Genomic DNA, 18,594 nt, shown 5'->3' on the forward strand with positions numbered 1-18,594 from the left:
ACATATGAGAATTATCTGACAAAGGTTTTAAAGCAGGCATGATAAAAACACGTGAATGGTCAATTATAAACATGCACGAATCAAAATAAAATAGAAAGCCTAAGCAAAGAATTAGAAAACCTCAGTAAAGAAATGGAAGATATAAAGAAGAACCAAATGGAAGTTTCAGAAGGGAAAAACACAATGACTTAAATAAAAAGCTCAGTGGATGGGCTTATCGGGAGAATGGAGGGGGGAATCAGTGCCCTGGAGGAGAGAAAAACAGAAATGACCAATCTGAGCAACAGAGGGAAAACAAACTAAAAAAGATGAGAGAGAGTTACAGAGCTTCAAGGACTCATGACAAAAGATTTAACGTTCACATCACTGGAGCTCTGGAAGAGAGGAAAAAGAGAGCAATGCTGGAAAAGTATTCAAAAAAAAAAAAGTAATGGCTGAAAACTCTCTTTTGGACAAGAGACACAAACCTATAGATTCAAGAAGTTGAGTGAATATCAAACAGGATGAACCCAAAGAAGTCTAAGCCAAGGTGACACAATTAACCTCTGAATATATAAGACAGAAAAAATATTGAAAGCAGCCAGTATAACACTTTATCTACAGGGGAAAAACAATTAGAATAACAGGGGATTTTTAACCAGAAACCAAGGAAGTCAGAAGGAAGAAGCACAATATTTTTCAAATGCTGAAAGAAAGTAATTGTCAACCTGGAATTTGACATCCAGCAATAATATGATTCAGGAATGAAGAGGAGATCAAGACACTCTCAGAGGAAGGAAAACTAAGAGAACTGGTCATCAGAAGACCTATGCTGAAAGAATGGCTAAAGGAAGTTTTTGAAACAAAAAAGAAACTGTAAAAGAAGGAAACCTGGAACATCAAGAAAACAGAAAGAACATGATAAACAAAAATATGGGTAAATTTTGTCAGTTGCTTCATTTGCAAATATTTTCTCCCATTCTGAGGGTTGTCTTTTGATCTTGTTTATGGTTTCCTTTGCTGTGCAAAGGCTTTTAAGTTTCATTAGGTCCCACTTGTTTATTTTTGGGTTTTTTTCCATTTCTCTAGGAGGTGGGTCAAAAAGGATCTTGCTGTGATTTATGTCATAGAATGTTCAGCCTATGTTTTCCTCTAAGAGTTTGATAGTGTCTGACCTTACATTTAGGTCTTTAATCCATTTTGAGTTTATTTTTGTGTATGGTGTTAGGGAGTGTTCTAATTTCATACTTTTACATGTACCTGTCCAGTTTTCCCAGCACCACTTATTGAAGAGGCAGTCTTTTCTCCACTGTTATTCTTACCTCCTTTATCAAAGATAAGGTGACCATATGTGCGTGGGTTTATCTCTGGGCTTTCTATCCTGTTCCATTGATCTATATTTCTGTTTTTGTGCCAGTACCATACCGTCCTGATTACTGTAGCTTTGTAGTATAGTCTGAAGTCAGGGAGCCTGATTCCTCCAGCTCCATTTTTCATGCAGCTCAATAATAAAAAAACAAACAACCCAATCCAAAAATGGGCAGAAGACCTAAATAGACATTTCTCCAAAGTAGATATACAGATTGCCAACAAACACATGAAGGAATGCTCAATATCATTAATCATTAGAGAAATGCAAATCACAACTACAATGAGATATCATCTCACACCAGTCAGAATGGCCATCATCAAAAAATGTAGAAACAATAAATGCTGGAGAGGGTGTGGAGAAAAGGGAACACTCTTGCACTGTTGGTGGGAATGTAAATTGATACAGCCACCATGGAGAACAGTATGGAGGGTCCTTAAAAAATTCCAAATAGAACAACCATATGACCCAGCAATCCCACTACTGGGCATATACCCTGAGAAAACCATAATTCAAAAAGAGTCATGTACCAAAATGTTCATTGCAGCTCTATTTACAATAGCCAGGACATGGAAGCAACCTAAGTGTCCATAGACAGATGAATGGTTAAAGAAGATGTGGCACATATATACAATGGAATATTACTCAGCCATAAAAAGAAATGAAACCGAGTTATTTGTAGTGAGGTGGATGGACCTAAAGTCTGTCATACAGAGTGAAGTAAGTCAGAAAGAGAAAAACAAATACCATATGCTAACACATATATATGGAATCTAAGAAAAAAAAAAAGGTCATGAGGTACCTAGGGGTAAGACGGGAATAAAGACACAGACCTACTAGAGAATGGACTTGAGGATATGGGGAGGGGGAAGGGTAAGCTGTGACAAAGCGAGAGAGCGGCATGGACATATATACACTACCAAACGTAGGGTAGATAGCTAGTGGGAAGTGGCCGCATAGCACAGGGAGATCAGCTCAGTGGTTTGTGACCACCTAGAGGGTGGGATAGGGAGGGTGGGAGGGAGGGAGATGCAAGAGGGAAGAGATATGGGAACATATGTACATGTATAACTGATTCACTTTGTTATAAAGCAGAAACTAACACACCATTGTAAAGCAATTATACTCCAATAAAGATGTTTAAAAATATGGGTAAATATAATAGACTTTCTTGAGTTTGCTAAATTACATTTGACAGTTGAGGCAAAAATCATAACATTCTCTGATGTGATTCTAAATGCATGGAAAAAATATTTAAGACAATTATAAACAGGGGAGAGTAAGGGGACCTAAATGAGGTAAGGTTTCTATATGCTGTCTGAACAGACAAAATAATGACACCAGTAGATTCTGATAAATTATGTGTACATACTAGCCAGAACAACCACTAAAAAAGATACATACACAAAAAGATACACTCAAAAACACCACAGATAAATCAAAATGAATTCTGAAACACATTCAAGTAATTAACCGGAAGGCAGGACTAAGAAAACAGAGTTGCAAAGAGATAGAGAGAACACAGAGAAAATAATAAATAAAATGGCAGACTTAAACCCTAAAAATGTCAATAATTACATGAAATGTAAATGGTATGAATACAGCAATTAAAAGACAAAAATTGGCAGAGTAAATTAAACAAAAGATCCAACGTATTGTCTATGAGAAACTTACTTCAAATATAATGAAAGAGGCAGACTCAAAGTTAAATAATAGAAAAAGATATAGCATGCAAACATTAATCACAGCAAAGCAGGCTCGCTATATTAATATCAGATAAAATAAACTTAAGAGCAAAAAAATCGGGCTTCCCTGGTAGCGCAGTGGTTAAGAATCCACCTGCCAATGCAGGGGACACGGGTTCAAGCCCTGGTCTGGGAAGATCCCACGTGCCGCGGAGCAACTAGGCCCATGAGCCACAGTTACTGAGCCTATATGACACAACTACTGAAGCCCACGTGCCTAGAGCCCGTGCTCCGCAAGAAGAGGAGCCATCGCAATGAGAAGCCTGCATGCTGCAATGAAGAGTAGTCCCCGCTCGCTGCAACTAGAGAAAACCCACGTGCAGCAATGAAGACCCAACACAGCCAAAAATAAATAAATAAAAACAATTTTTAAAAAGAGCAAACAATTGCTAGAGACAGAGAATGACACCATGTAAAGATTAAAGGGTCAACTCACCAAGAAGACATAGCAATTCTAAACGTGTATTCACTAGACAACAGAGCTGCAAAATTTGTGAGGCAAAAACTGATAAAACTGAAAGGAAAAAGATAGAATTTGAAGCTTTCAACAGCCCTATCTCAACAATTGATAGAACTGGACAGGAAATCAGTTAGGATATAGAAGGAAATCAACAACACTATCAACCAAAAGGCACTTTTAGAACACTTCACCCAACAATAGCAGAATATATGTTCTTTTCAATCACCTGGAGAACTTATACAGAGATAGATCCTGAGCCATAGAACAAACCTCAAAAGATTTAAAGGAATTAAATTCATACAAAGTTTGCCCTCCGACCACAAAGGAACCAAAGTAGAAATTAACAACAGAAAGATAACAGAAAAATTTCCAAACATTTGGAAACCTAGCAAAACTCATGGCTCAAAGAGGAGGTCTCAATGTAAATAAAATTAATACACTGAAGTAAATAAAAATACATCAAAATTTGTACAGCACAGGTGAAACCGTGCTGAAAGGAAAACAGATAGCATTTAAAGCATACATTAGAAAAGAGAACTTACTAGAGAATGGACTTGAGGATATGGGGAGGGGGAAGGGTAAGCTGTGACAAAGTGAGAGAGAGGCATGGACATATATACACTACCAAACGTAAGGTAGATAGCTAGTGGGAAGCAGCCGCATGGCACAGGGAGATCAGCTCAGTGCTTTGTGACCACCTAGAGGGGTGGGATAGGGAGGGTGGGAGAGAGGGAGATACAAGAGGGAAGAGATATGGGAACATATGTATATGTATAACTGATTCATTTTGTTATAAAGCAGAAACTAACACACCATTGTAAAGCAATTATACTCCAATAAAGATGTTAAAAAAAAAAGAGGAAACATCTAAAATCAATAATCTACACTCTTACCTCAAAAGCCTAGCTAAAGGATAGCAAAATAAGTCCAAATGAGTAGATGAAAGAAATGTTAAGATAGGAACAAAAATCAATGAAATAAAATATAGAAAAACAATAGAGAAAAATCAGTAAAATAAGGAGTTGGTTCTTCAAAAAGGTCAGTAAAATTGACAAACCTCTAGCAAATTTGACAAAGAAAAAAGAGTGAAGACAAATTTTCAATATCAAGAGTGAACTAGTATATATCATTCCAGGTTCTTGCAGACATTAAAAAGATGAAAAGAGAATACTAAAAACAATTCTACACAAATACATCTGCCAATTTATATGAGATGGGCCAATTCCTTGAAAAACATAACCTATCACCACTCACCCAATGTGAAATAGATAATTTGAATAGCCTTATAACTATTAAGGAAATTTAGTTTATAATTGTAAAACTCCCCAGAAAGCATTTTCACTGAAGGACTCTAACAAACATTTACAAAAGAATTAACACCAGTGCTACACAATCTCTTCCAGGAAATAGAAAGGGAGAAAACATTTCCCAATTCATTTTATGAAGATAGTATTTACCCTGATATGAAAACAGGTAATGGCATCTGGTTTCGCATCGGATGAAGAAAGATGAAGAGGATGACAGACAAATAAAGAATATGACAGACTAATATCCCTCATGAATATGGGAGAAAAAATCCTGAATAAAATATTAGCAAATAGGGCTTCCCTGGTGGCGCAGTGGTTGAGAGTCCGCCTGCCGATGCAGGGGACACGGGTTCGTGCCCCGGTCCGGGAAGATCCCACATGCCGCGGAGCGGCTGGGCCCGTGAGTCATGGCCGCTGAGCCTGCGCGTCCGGAGCCTGTGCTCCGCAACGGGAGAGGCCACAACAGTGAGAGGCCCGCGTACCGCAAAATAAATAAATAAATAAATAAATAATTAGCAAATAAAATTCAGTAGTATGAATTTTACAAGTAGAATTATACACTATGACTAAACAGGGTTTCTTTAGGGATGCAAGGTTGGTTTGATATATGGAAATCAATCAATGTTATCACCATATTGACAAACTAAAGAAGAAAAACCACACATTCATATCAATCAATACCAGAAAAAATAATTTGACAAAATCAAAACCCATTTATGACAAAACAAGGACAAAAAAACTCTCAGAAACCTTGGAATAGAATTCTGCCTCAACTTGATAAGGAGAATCTACAAAAACCCTATACGTTATATTATACTTATTGGTGAAAGAGTGAATGCTTTTCTCTAAGTGCTGGAACAAGGCAAGAAAATCTTCTCTCATTTCTAGTCAGTGCAGTAAGGGAATAAAAGGAAACAAAACTGTTTCTAATTGCAGGTGACATGATTGTCTATGTAGGAGTTCAGCAAGGTTGCAGGACACAAAGCATAAAAATAAACATATAAAGGCAATTGCATTGGACTTCCCTGGTGGCGCAGTGGTTAAGAATCTGCCTGCCAATGCAGGGGACACGGGTTTGAGCCCTGGTCCGGGAAGATACCACATGCCGCAGAGCAACTAAGCTTCTGTGCCACAACTACTGAGCCTGTGCTCTAGAGCCCGTGAGCCACTACTGAGCCCGTGTGTCACAACTGCCAAAGCCTGCACATCTAGAGCCGGTGTTTCTCAACAAGAGAAGCCACCACAATGAGAAGCCTGTGCACCACAACAAAGAATAGCCCCTGCTCGCCACAACTAGAGAAAGCCTGCACGCAGCAACGAAGACCCAACACAGCAAAAAAACAAACAAACAAAAAAAGCAATTGCATTTTTATACGTTAGCAGTGAATACATGAACAACAAAATTAAAAATACAATATCATTTATAGTCGAGCCTTCTTTGTAAATTAAGTTCAGACATTTAGAGTCATGTCTGATAGACTACATGTGGGCGTGAGAGGAGGGGTGAGTGGAGACACCCAGTGGAAACCAGACAGCAGGCAAGAATATCTGTGCTTGTGAGAGAAAAGAGAAACACTACAAATGAGAAAAAACTCTGATGGTAGAGGGCAGAATCAGCGGCAGAAACCTGAGTGGAAGGTTACGTACCACAGCACAGCTCTGGCCTGCATGGGAACCTATCCTACATACCTAAAGCCTGGGAGCGCCCATCCATCTCTGGGAAGGGAGGACAGAAAGAAGTGTAAACACTAGGAGTCGAAACAACATTTCTGCGGGAACCCTCAGCAAGGGTGGACCGGAAGAGGAGAAAGGCCATTTCCTCCTTGGCTGGGAGAGAGGTGGTGAGGGGAGGTGATGAAGCCCTATTACTGGGCCAATCAGCATCATGGTGGAGCCCTAAGTTCAGTGTTAGTGTAACAAGCGTCATAGGTGGGCAGTGATGGAGCACGCACTGGTGGAGGCTGAGATAGGATACACACCCAAATGGTACGGCCAGCCCAGGGCAGACGCCATAGGGGACGGGAAACAGCACTGAGAAGGATGGCCCAAAGATCGCTGAGGTGGAGGGACAGCAGAGGGGCAGGCAGCGGTGGGGGAAGTTGAGTGAGTGTTATATCTGGCATCTTACCTATTTAGGACTCTAAGAGAAAGACACAAAAAAGGCAAAGGGCCAAGGGGTGCTCTTGGACACTGGACCTGAGGCCAAAGAGCATTGTGTTTTTATCCTTGCAACCTTCAGCAAAACGGGCCAGGAGTGGGCTTTGCGGATATGCTCACACTTTCCAAATTGTTTTCCTTCTCTGACCTTGAAATTTTGCTATTAGTATCATTACCGTGCAGAAAGAACTCCTGCTACACTGGGATTCACCTTTCTACTAAAAAAAAAATACAAAGTATTATATTTTAATAAAGTCCCAAGCCGACCGTTGCCAGGGATGTCATTTACCATGGCACTCAGCTGGAACTTAGACAAATAATAATAATTCTTTAAGTTTGTAAATCATATTGAACTTGGTTTAATAGGCCCTCTCTCCAAACCTCTGAAAGGATGGCTCATAAAAAACTAATTAGTTAAAAAAAAAAAAAAAAAACTAATTAGTTTATAGAGACTGTCAAGGTTCATGGAGGACAGCTGGCCTCTGATGCCTCATCTGTGATTACAGGCAGCTACAAGATCATAAAATCGAGCTCTGAACTCACGTCAAGGTATTCAGTGATCTCACGCTGGACACTGTGCCAAAGCAGAAGAGCTGAACTATAAATGCCTGCCTGTACTCCTGTTGGAATCTCCCAACAGGCGAAGACATTTAGGACTGGCATTCATCGGCCCCTAATTCCTATTAAAGTAAAACCATTGACCTTACAAATCCATGTTCATAATTAATATTTGTGATGGGGTCCGATTGCAGGCCTATTCAATATGGCTACTGTCGTAAGCTGCAGAGATAGCTTCTAGAGAAGGGATTTGAATCAGTCTTAACTTGTCTAAGCTTGGCTATTAAACGGTCCAATTATGGACAGTTGCAGCTGGTTTTCAATTATCATTGGTTTCACCATGATGATCACCGGTTACGGCTTTTTAAGAGGATTTCTTCAGTGTTTTCAAATTCCCAGTGCCTTCTTCTCTATGCTGTTCCCTTATTCTAACTTTCTTGGGCTCTTCTCTCTCCTGTAGCTCAAACAATGCCTCGTGCCCTTAATATAGTAAACCACATTAACAGGTGGTTTTTATTTGGCCTCTTTGGTTTTCAGAGACAGAGACATAGTCATCTCAGGGCAGAGTGGAGACACAAGTACAGAGATCAGCAGGAAACCAGGACCACTCAGGAACTGAGGCCACAGTTCCCATCAGGGCCCACTTAAGATTCTGTTCCCTCTGGTCACATCTGTTTCTCCCTGGAACCAGCTGCCTCCTCTCAGTCTGCTGACCAAGCCCTTATACTGTGATCTGCATGTGTCACAGAAGTTTTACCTGCAACCCTCACCCTCCAGTGTGGTGCCTCAGTACTCAGACAGGAAGCCAACTGGCCTACGTGGTCTTTTCTACCCAGGTAGCAGGTCACAGGCTGGAACTCGCCAACTCATCAGAGTCAGATGTCCACTCCAGGTCCAATCGCAGTCAGGCAAGGGGGCTGGGTCATGTGGCCTGGAATCTGGCCACCAGGGGCAGTGAATGTGAAAGTACCATAAACATGCTGGCATCACACTAGTCAATAAGGCCATAGACTGGGAGTCCTTTACGCGCCGATGTCTTTGAGCTTGGAGCTGGAAGGGTGCCTGTGCCTTTTGAATTGTTTCTCCAGCAAAAGCAAAGGCTTTGTTTTTGTTTTGTATGTTTCCTGATTCGTTATATAAGGAGCTCTGGACTTTGGACTTCAGTTGGGCCCATTGTCTTTGGCTGAGCTGGACAGAGTCAGGGACACTGACACAGAGATGAATGAAGCTAAGAATGTCCTCAGGGACTGAGGCCAGGAACTTGACCTCAGGGGCACTGTGCCCACTCCCACCGAGTCTACCAGGCATGGGATGAAGCAGAACAAAATGGTGGCAAAACAGAACAGTGGTTAACAGGGAGCAGTAGAAAACAGTGCACTGGGGAGTCCTCCTGCAGAACAGAATCACCCTCAAAATCGGGACACCTGGCAACATTTTTCTGGCAGGAGTATCAGGACTGCTACAGGAAAGTCCAGTGATTGCTGTGTGGCTCCCATTTTCCTCCCTTTTGAATCAGAATTTATTGTGTTTTTCCTTTCCCTGGAGGGTGTGTAGGGGAAGATAAATTATCTTTTTAGTTCACAGTTCTCTGGATCAAGAGAAGCTGCGTCCAGACCTGAGGAGGATCACAAAATCTTGGCTTCAAGCTAGATGCCATGACTGGATACCACTTTTGGGAGTCCCAGGATGCAGTGAGCATAGTTTGCCTGAAGAGGGATGTGAATAACTGTGGCCTAAGAGTAGTGATAGAATGACTGCACTGATGACCCTAACTTGTCGCCTCTCTGTGCCCTTTGGTACTTTGCTCCCACTCTGGGCTTGGCCATGTGACTTGTTTACCTAGTGGGACAGTGACAAATTGTCCCAAGTAGCTGCTTGCAAAAGTCCTTGCACATTTCTGTGCTTTTAAGCTTCTCTGCAATGAGCACAGGAATATATATGCTCTGGCTAGCCTGCTGACACGCCTAAGATTACATTACTCTAGACCAGCCAGCCTACAGCCTGCCCATCAGCTGTCTGCAGACACCTGAATGAGCCCAGTTGGCATCAGCTGAGTCTGACTCAGATTAGCACAACTGCCCAATCAACAGGTAGACTCATGAGAAAGAATGAATGGCTCTTGTTCAATGATCCTAAGTTTTGCAGTGATTGTTGGACAGCAACACTTAACTGAGATATCAACTTTACCATTTGGAATGACAACTTCTTTACTACCATGTTCTGAGCAAATTATACAATCTGACTTAACTCCAGTCTCTCCTTCTATAAACTAGGGTTAATGAGAATGCCTATTTCAGAGGATTGTTGTAAAAAGTAAATGATGTAGTGTGTGTAAAATACCTACTACAGTGCCTGCTATGTAGTATGGGCTCAATAAATGTTAGTGAATTTTCAGTGCTGTGTGTAAGTTGTTTCCTGTATATGGATATATGATCAAGGGGACAACTTAGGGGTTAAAATCCACCTCTTTCTCTACTTACCAAGTAACGTGCTCTGGTGCAGGACAGTGTCTGTCTGAAAGAAGGGGCAGCTGTTTCTAATTGGCACTGTTACCATATGGGCTGGCAACAGTCCTGCTAGTATTATTAATTTTATTGTTCACTTTTCATCTTGTTTTAGTATACTGTCATTTACTCAGAATCCCAGGAGACTTGAAATTCCTGCATTCAAGGGCGTGTCTCAAGCTCTCTCTCAGGGCCAGCACTCAAGTTTTCCACATCCCTCCTGCTGGGGTAATTAACTCGATCCAGTTTATCAGGACCTTCTCAGTTTTGGCAGTGAAAGTCCCACAGCCTAGGAATCTCTCTGTCCCAGGCAAGCCTCCCTCCTTGAATGCCCCTTACTCTTCATCCTTATTGATGGAGAACAGCCCACACTACCCACTGGTTCTCCCTTAAGCCTTAGTTTTACCTGGAGCATGACTTCACCTTCACTAGAGTCTTCTCATCGAGAAGGTCAGGGTCACTGGTGGAGAGTTTCCTACCTCCAGTCACCTACCTCCAGTGACCTCCAGTCAGCCCCTGTTGTGGGGATTTACCTGGGACCCTCTCCCTCTTCCTCCTCCTTGACTGACCACCGCTTGCTCCCAAGCTCCTTCCCCTGCACTGTGGCTCTAGTCCCTCCTCCAGCCATCCCTTGTGACCATGTGTGACCACACTCACAGGGTCTCCAGCTGCTGCCAAAGAACCCAGTCCAGCCAGGCTCCTGTGGAGAGGTCTGGGATACCAGGATTAAGCATAGAATGTGATGGAGGAGAAGTGAGCAGTAGAGTCTTTATGATGAGATGGGCCATCCAAAACTCACCAAGGCTGCGATGCCACATGGCCTGAGAGAAGTTAAAACCAACAACAACAAAAGGCCACGTGGCAGGGGATACACAGACAGACAGTTTCAGCAACACTGAGAGCCACTTTCGGGTGGACCAAGAAAGAGGATAATTAACAAGAAGAAAAAAGTGGAAAGATTTGTTATAGCCAAGAGAAAAAATTCAGGGCAAAGACCCCAAACTCATGGGCAGCAGAGAACCAGGGAAGCTCCTTATTCTCCCTCTGGCAGAGCAGCTCCACCCTAGAAAGTGTGGCGGCAGGAGTGCTGTGTTCTCTTCTCAGTGAGGTTAGGGCTTTGTGCTCCAAGCTCCCGGTGCCCAAGGATGACTTGATGGCTCCTGTCTACCCCCACTGGAGCTGAGATCTGCTTCCTGAGCTGCTGGGCCCTCAGCAGACAGGAGGGAGATATAAAACGTGTGAAAGGGGAAAATTGGAGTGAATGCAGTGCCCGTGATGGGATAACCACGAAAGGACCCCATTATGCCCCCAACCCCACACCCATCACCGTCAAGGCTGGCAGCTGCCAAGCTGGCAGAAGAAAGAGAACCAAGGAATAGAGATGATCAACACTTCAATTCCAGAGTGGTGGATACATCAGGCCTGCCTTTCTCCCAGCCTGCCTCGCGAGCCCCTCCAGCAGCAGCAGAATCGGGACCATAGGTGCGGTCCAATAAGCCTTGCTGCTTCTGGGGACTACAAAGGGACCTTTTCATTGTCACCCCCCTCCCCGTCCCCCCCAGTGATCACAAGCATCAACTTGACCAGATCTTCTGCCTTATTTACTGGTTGTTGTGCCTTTAGCCCTCAATTTTTTTCAACTTTAAAATAACTTCTGTATCGTTCTCAAATCACATCTTGCCTACAGCTGGAAACGCTTAGATCACAGTCACAGTAGTGAGGGGGAGACATTGCCATAGGGATGGAGGCCTGAAGCCTGCAGAGATGGGGACAGGGGACTCTGCCACAGGCTGCAGACAGGGGTGGGAGTCCCCTCCAGTCCTTACTTCCCAGTCTAATCTGAACCCCACCATCTGCTCGAAAACTGGGCAATCACAGATCATATCAGCAGAAACATTTGACAACACAATCGCAACCTGTCACTGAAAATAGGACACATCTGTTTATTTTATTTTATTTTTTACTTACTGTCTATGAACTAAACCATAAACATAAAATCCTGACTCCTATGTTTATATAAGAAAGGTATTTTAAGCAAAGTTGCCCATGGCAGTGTAATTTTTTTTAAATAGGAAAATCTTGTAAACAACTCAAATATACAAAACCCAGTAGCATGATTAAGTAAACTATGATACAAGTATATGATATATAATTATGCCTACATTTAAGGAGTATTTTTTTAATCTGTTTTAATCTGCTTGGAAAATGTTCTGTGCAAAGAAAATAAAAAAAGGCTCTGAACCATACATACTATATCCAAATTAATACGACCTATGTATCTAGACATGAATAAAAACAGGTCGGCAGGGCTTTAGGAGTGTGCGTATACTGTTTGACTCTATATTCTTTTTAGTAATTTTCACATGTATTTGAATGAATAGACGCTGGTTCCTGTTTATGCTAGATTCCAACTCTGTGTGTGAGTTATGTGGCTACTTCCCCAAGGCAGTGGCCCACATTGTAGATCCCAGAGCTAAGTCTAAACCTGATTGTCTGCAGGCCCTGCTATGCACTGACCTCTGGCTGAGGCCAAGTGAATGCTCAGAGAGCAGGGTGGGACACCACCCTCTGGCCCTCAGGAATGAGCCCCGCGGCAACCAACTTGGAACGCAAAGGCGTCCGTGGCGAGGCTGACACAGACGGCCCCTCTGCTGCCAGGACCACAGCTCAGAGAGCCGTGGGGCAGGACAGACTGAAGATGGCTGTGTCCGATGCCAGTGATCCTGAGGTTGCTGGATGGGGCAGTGAGGCCTGGTTGTGACCGTTGCCTGGTATCCACGTGGTACTCAGCCAAAGACCTCTTTTATGGCTTTTTGCCACTGCCATAAATTACCTAAATACTTATTTACTTACATTTTTCTTTAAATGTCTTTAAATTTTTCTTTAAGTTTTAAAAACTTCATTGAATTTATTTAAAAAGAAAACTGAAAAGCCAGCAATATGTGCCTCAAATAGAGCGTAATCTAAATAAAATACAACAGAATGTTATTAAGATTCTAGCGCAATGCTGTTGCCTACGGAGGGCTATTGGGATAGCGCCTGCTCTATCTTTGTCAAAAAGAGATTAGCAAGTGTTTGAGAGGTACTGAAGACATCTTGAGCCTCCCAAATTGCACCTCTCTCCTTGACATAATCAGAAAGATTAAAAAGTTAAAAGGGAATGGATTAGCATGGGATTCAACTTTCTTTAACACTATGTCCGGGTACCATGGAAATCTTCTACTGCCAGTGACATATACCTCAAACACCGGACAATCGGCAGAGGGGAAAGAAGGCAGGACTTGGAGTCTGAGGGTCTGGAATTGAGTGACAGGGCTGGTCTGTCCTTAGCTTGGTAGCCTGGAGCAGTTACTTAATTTCTCTAAGTCCCAATGTCCTTATTTACAAAACTGAATCATAATAGCTGACCTACTTTTTCCACAGGGTTGGTGTGAGGCTTGGATGTAATTTTGTGTGTGCAGGAGCTGGCACACGTGTGTGTGTGTGTGTGTGTGTGTGTGTTTATAATAAAAGGGCACATGGTCTGCAGCAATCTGAAAGTATATCTTGCAACGAATAGGTTACTCCACAGGGATAAATGATAGGTAGAATGTAAGGGGACGTTCATTTTCAGCTAACGTTTACAGAGTTCTGCACAATTCACAAACGACTTTCCCCTGCATTAGTTAACTGGTTGTCCCCAGACTGCCACATAACCAAACAATACAGGCAACGTAGCTTGGTGGTGCAAGTGCGTGACGGCATCAAGCCTTCAGAACAAACTCCAAGCTTACTTTTCTTCTTTCCTTAACATCATCATCACAGATTTTAATCACACCGTTGTAATCAACCTAAAATGAATAAAACACGGCTATTGATGATAATGAGAATTATTATTACTCTGATTACTCTCACTACTACCCTTGCTAGGATCATCAGAGCTATGATACACTGGACATCTCCTGGCTGCCAGCGCTCTTGGTACTTTGCATTAGTATCTCATTTAATCCATGTATTAACCCAGGAATAGGTACTGTGTTTACCTCCATTTTAAATATAAGGAAACTGCCCCTCAGAGGAGTTAGTACCTTATCTGAGACCATGTAGCTGGTCAAAGGCAGAGGCTAACTGTGAAACCACGTGCGTCTGCTCGGAGCCTGGGACTGCTCACAACCAGGATTCCTTTTTCGCTATAAGACACCATCGCTGTACAAACCCCCAGGGAGGATCTCTGCCGTTGGGCAGCTTTGGGGCCCAAAGCACAAACAAGGGCCCTGGGTGAGTCCAAAGACAAGGAGGCAGATAGATGGGCAGATGCTGCACAGAACAAGGAGGACCCATGGAGACAACCGTGGAGGGAAAAGCACCTTCTGCTACAACCGGTTAATCGAACCAGGCCAAATCATGCCCCAGGCAATTTTCTGGGCAGCCTTCAGAGAGTCACCCAGGCTGGGAAGTCAATTGTTCCTGATCATTCTGTGTAGCCCTTTGCTCCCCAAAGATAAGTCCAGACTGGCCCAGTGTAGACAAATGAGCAGGTCTATTACTTCTGAAAGGCAATCTAATTCCCTTCAAATTTAAAAGTTTCCACGGTTTCCTAAGAGGCCTCAGTGGGGCTCATGTAGAAATTAATAAGCTCACGGTGTGCCCAGCTTGCTTTCATTACCATTTTTTTTGCCAAGTAGTGGACAGAATTTGCATTATGACTCAAGGATTTTTCTGTATGTGATTCTCTAAGATCACGTCCACTGAGCTCAGACACCGGGTTGAGAACTGAGTCAGGTCTCATGGACTTGACTGAGGTCTGAGGGAGGTTTCACTGACTGAGAGAGAGCACCTCTGCTAATCAGCTGGGTCAGGAATCAAACGCAAATATCACAGGGAAAGGGAATTCCCAGCAAGGATGAAAGCCCTGGGCTCCAATCCCAGCCCCACGGCTAGCCTGCTCTGGGACACTGAGTAACTTTCTTGGGCTCTCTATGAGTCAGTGATCTCCTCTATGAAAGGAGAAGAGAGAAGGATCATGAAAAGTAAACTCAAATCTACAAAACTTCTACTATATCTTGAATCTTTGCAACATGCATCCTAGACATTCTTTACATTTAATCAACACAGCAACCCTGGGAAGCTTATACATTTATTCCACAGATGAAAAGAGTGAGACTACTGTAATTGGTGAATCCATCTTATTGCCATGAAACCACACCGTCAGAATGAGCCATACAGGGTCAGGGAATGAGAGATGTGTGTGAATGTGACCGCAAATGCACACAACTTCTCTGGAAAGCATTTTAACAGGTTTCAGAACTTTAAAATATTTGACCAATTAATTCCAATTCTGAAATCCATCCAAATGATAGAATCAGAAATGTAGACACATACTGTAATAAAAAAGACGTGAAATAGATAAACTGCCAGTCATCTGACACCAGTCTGAATGGCCATCATCAAAAAGTCTACAAATGATAAATGCTGGAGCGGGTGTGGAGAAAAGGGAACCCTTGTGCACTGCTGGTGGGAATGTAAATTGGTACAACCATTATGGAGAACAGTATGGAGGTTCCTCAAAAAATTAAAAAACGAACCACCAAAGGATCCAGCAATCTCACTTCTGGGTATATACCCAAAGGAAATGAAATCCGGGTCTTGAAGAGATTATCTGCCTTCCCATGTTCATTGCAGCATTATTCACAATAGCCAAGATAGGGAAACTACCTTCTGGCAACGGATGAATGAATAAAGGAGATGTATACAGACATTATTCAGCCATGAGAAAGAAGGACATCCTGCCCTTTGTGACAATATGGATGGACCTTGAGGGCAGCATGCTAAGTGAAATGTCAGACAGAGAATGATAAATACTGTATGATATCACTTATATGTGAACAGTGAAAAAGCTGAACTCATAGAAACAGACAGCAGAATGGTGGTTACCAGGGGTTGTGGTGGAGAAACGTGGAGATGTCAGTCAAAGGGTACAAAATTCAAGTTATGAGTTTGGGAGATCTAATGTTCAGCATGGTGATTAGAGTTAATAATATTATATTACATGGGCTTCCCTGGTGGCGCAGTGGTTGAGAGTCTGCCTACCAATGCAGGGGACACGGGTTTGTGCCCCGGTCCAGGAGGATCCCACGTGCCGTGGAGCGGCTGGGCCTGTGAGTCATGGCCGCTGAGTCTGCGCGTCTGGAGCCTGTGCTCCACAATGGGAGAGGCCACAGCAGTGAGAGGCCCGCGTACCGCAAAAAAAAAAAAATAATAAATAAATTATATTATATTATATTAGATACTTGAAAATTGCTAAGAGAGTAGACCTAAAATATTGTCACCACAAAAAGAAGTGGTAATTATGTGAGGAGATGGAGGTGTTAGGTAACACTATGCAGTGGTAATCATTTTGCAACATATAAGTGTATCAAGTCAACACGTTGTATGCCTTAAACTTACACAATGCTATATGTCAATTATATCTCAATAAAGCTGGAAAAAAATAAAAGAATGGTAAACTATAGAATATTCATTGAGTTGGAAATCATGCAGCCATTTAATGAGATGCAGAAGAGTATTTAATAAAATGGTGTATTTTCATTAGTAGGAAAAATAAGTTATAATATTGAATATAAAGTGTATCACTATTTTTGGATTAAAACAGAGTAGCAAAATGACTGGAAAGAAATACACTAAAATGTTAACAGAGACTCTCTCTGGGGGTAAGAAGATTTCACATTTTCTACAATAAGCACATTGTCGTAAGCAGGAGATATATAACAAAAGCTATTTTATATCCCTGAATTTTGTATTTATCCACAAAATTCAATCATGATTTTTATTTCAATGAGTGATATTTTAGGTAGGAAATTTTTCTTAAAAAGTTTTTAAAGAGGGAAAATCTCAAGAGAAACCACACAGAGCAAAAGTGATACGGGTGGAACCATCCCCCCATGAGCTTATAGCTCATCTCACTGGCTAAGCTGGAAATAAAGACCACTGGGATGAGGGTGGAAAAACTGACACACAATACCAGAGCAGGTGATAAGGGGGGGGGGGGGACCAAAAGCTGCAGTTGACTTCAAGAAGTGATTGCAGCTGGCAGATACGAATTTTTCAATTTTATGAGAACGATAGGGATCTGAAATAAATCTTCAGTATTTTATTTTTAAGATAAATGTTTTAAGATAAATGTTCTTTGCAGCATGCATGGCTGGTTAGTGTTTGTGTCCTGTGTCAGAGCCAATCATAAATAACACTGAGAAAAATAGCTTTGACCATTCTAAAAAGCACCTTTACTTTTTACCCATAAGAACTTGGAAGATTATATTTTGATGCATTTAGCTAGATTTTTTTTTTTTAAACGTAGCTGCCAATATCAGGCAGAGTGTAGAGATTGTCTTCAGATGGAAATAACTGCTCAGGGCTTCGCTTAGAAGCAAACCTTAGTTTCAAGAGGTGTCAGAACACCTGCGGTCACATCTGATGGTCTGAATACAACTTCAAGTTTAAAAGTATTTGATGGATTTAGAATTGAAGGAAATCCTTTGGTCAATCTTCAGGTGAAATGATTAACTGTCCTTCAGGTCGACAACCGAGGAAGGTAAGTGTTTGTAATCCAAACTTTCAAATAGCAGATTTGTTTGAATTTTTTTTTTTCCATTTTAGTCTTTACATTAGAGTTTATAAGTTTACTGTAGAACAGCTTGTTCAACGACCTCAGTTTCCTAGTACACTACTGGATGAGAACAGGGCTACACTGAGGTGGACACAACGAATAAACAGACACATCCCTCACTTTAAAAGTGTTAGCCTCACTACCTTACAGTGACTTAAAAGCATCTGTTTACTTCCCATTTAATATGTCATTAGTTTTTTCTCTTGTATCTTAAAGAGGGGTCACATACTTGAATGGAAAGATGAATAAAGGACCTGCACATGCTCAGTCTAATGATGGAAGCCGCAACACAACTCTGTATTTCAGATCTAATTCATCAAGATAAACCAGAATCCTGCAGGTTTTATGCAAACTTTCCCAACTTCTAAATGCTGTCTCTATTTCATTTTTTAAAGCACACAGTGCATGCCAGTCCAAACATTCCCATAACCCAAACATTTTTGCTAGTGTTTGTCTTAAAATCTCATTTCCATGGGGTTGGTGAGAATTGCTGATTAACCTCAGTATAGTTATGTCCAAGAAGGGGATGAGTTGGAATATTCCCAGGCTGGTAAAGAAGGTCTGGGGAAGACACCTCATCTACTGTGGAAAAGACAGCACGGGATTCACACTGCCAAGTGGCCTTTGGTTGAGCTGGGACCTCTGAGGATGGCTGGAAGATGTATGGAAATGTCCCAACTCTAAACACCACGGAAGTCACAGTTAGGTACCCTTGGTGGTTATCATTCTACATAAAATAAAGATTAAGCCTTCTTCTGAGAGTCTAGAGTATCTCCCCCATGCTCTGCGAGAATGCTTATGGGTTTGTCTTCACATAAGGCTGAATTTCCCCATTTAACTCACCCCCTCACTCCTTACTTTATAATGTTC

The 18,594-nt window shown here is 41.9% G+C and overlaps 1 protein-coding gene across 2 annotated transcripts in view; it reads right to left on the reverse strand.

The window, feature by feature from the left end:
• The window catches only part of CLSTN2 (calsyntenin 2), a gene marked incomplete at both ends in the record, with an annotated part of 634,289 nt that overhangs the window by 372,386 nt on the left and 243,309 nt on the right, over nt 1–18,594 (reverse strand). The window lies entirely within an intron of this gene.

This window comes from Leucopleurus acutus (genome assembly GCF_964270905.1).
Source record: "Leucopleurus acutus genome assembly, chromosome: 5".
Lineage (NCBI taxonomy): Eukaryota > Metazoa > Chordata > Mammalia > Artiodactyla > Delphinidae > Leucopleurus > Leucopleurus acutus.